This window comes from Delphinus delphis, chromosome 1 (assembly GCF_949987515.2).
Source record: "Delphinus delphis chromosome 1, mDelDel1.2, whole genome shotgun sequence".
Taxonomy (NCBI): Eukaryota; Metazoa; Chordata; class Mammalia; order Artiodactyla; family Delphinidae; genus Delphinus; species Delphinus delphis.
The window spans coordinates 106,557,439-106,559,062 of NC_082683.1; positions in this window are offsets into that span (position 1 = coordinate 106,557,439).

Below are 1,624 nucleotides of genomic sequence, written 5' to 3' on the forward strand. Positions count from 1 at the left end.
GAAAATGCACCCTGGTAAAAGAATGCCACCATTATATTATCCAAAATGTTAATAATCTATTCTAAGTAATTACCGAATATAAAATTAGAATTTGAATGTGGTTATGTCTCATGTTTTAACGATTTATTTACATCCAATAAAATAATAGGGCCATCATGAGAAGACATCCCACTGAAAGACCTGAGAAGCTGACTCTGATTCCTGGTAGGAATAGACAACCCAACTCTCAGCAACAGCTAAGATGAGTCTCTCTCCCCATCTCTTTCAAAACATTCCTCAAGAGGTGTGGAATTAAGTGTTTATATTTCCAACGACTTTGCAGCTGACAACAAAAATAATTCAATCAATTGGGCACTATTAGTAGAATGTCTTCAGTGTCAACAGAGTAAAAAAGCAAAGGAAGGGCTCAATTAGAAAGCTGGATTCATCCAAACCTGTGAAACTAATTGGTTCAGAGCCATGTGGACGTTCCCTGTTTTTCCAGATGCAAGTACGTGCTCTACTATCATCTCTCACGCAATGACGTCAAGAGATGGGGCCACCCCACCACAGTAGCCAAATTGGTCTGGGATGCCCTGGATGAGTAAAGTTCATTTGGAAGGTTGTGGAATGTCTCAGGGAAAGCACAAGCTTCAGGAATCAATATTTACTGAATGTTCTCAAAAGAAAGGATGACTGGGTTTCTTTCCCTCTCATCTCTGACTTCTTGCCTTATTGATATTGGGAACAATCTTGACCGTCTGTTTTTAACTGAGGGATTCCCTAGAAGGCATTGTCTCAATCAGTGCAGGCCCTCAAACCTAGAAGTTGGAAAGAAATCAGAATTCTAAAGTAAATAAGGCTGTGGGCTAATGAACGTTTTAATAAAAATGGAAGTTAAGACACACAGCATTGGTACCATCCTCGTTCAAACTGCCCCCGTCAAAATGCAATATGCCCACGACACCAGAAAGAACAGGAAATAAGAGGTGTGGCTGAAGCAAGCACCCTTTTTCCCCTGGCTTATTCTCAAAGTTGCCTTCGATTTAGTATCATACGTTGCAGATTTCCTAAAACGATCCCAGTTTCAACCATTTTTGCTCCATTGTTTCCACAAGTAAGCTTGTGGAATAAAATGCCCCAATTTTTGTTTTGGAAAATGTGGTCAAAACAACCATTTTCTATACCAGTGCAATAGACAGTCCCAGAGAGTGGAAAGGGAGCAGGCCCAGAGAGGCAGAGAACATGCATTCATGCCCCCTCCACACTAGCTTCCCAAGCATCGTTCCTTATTAAGCCATACTGGTGTTTCATCCAAGAGCCTCTTGGTAAGCAAAATCATCATACCCCCATTTCACAGATGGAGGCACTAAAGTCTAAAACTGTCACTGACGTTGCATAATCCCCTTGATTCTTCAGCTTCTCAAAAGTATTTGTAATTGTGGGTGAAACGAAGTGGGAAATGTCATTACCTTGACAAATGGTGCCAGAATTCTTTGGAGTATTAAGACTCCTTTTCAAAGAGGGAGACTGCCCTGCTGATGCTGAAAGTTACGAGACACAAGGACAAACCACCAATGGAAGATGAAATGTCATCCTTTAAAGGGACCAACTGACCTCTTGCTGGGGTGACTTTGGCCCAGGC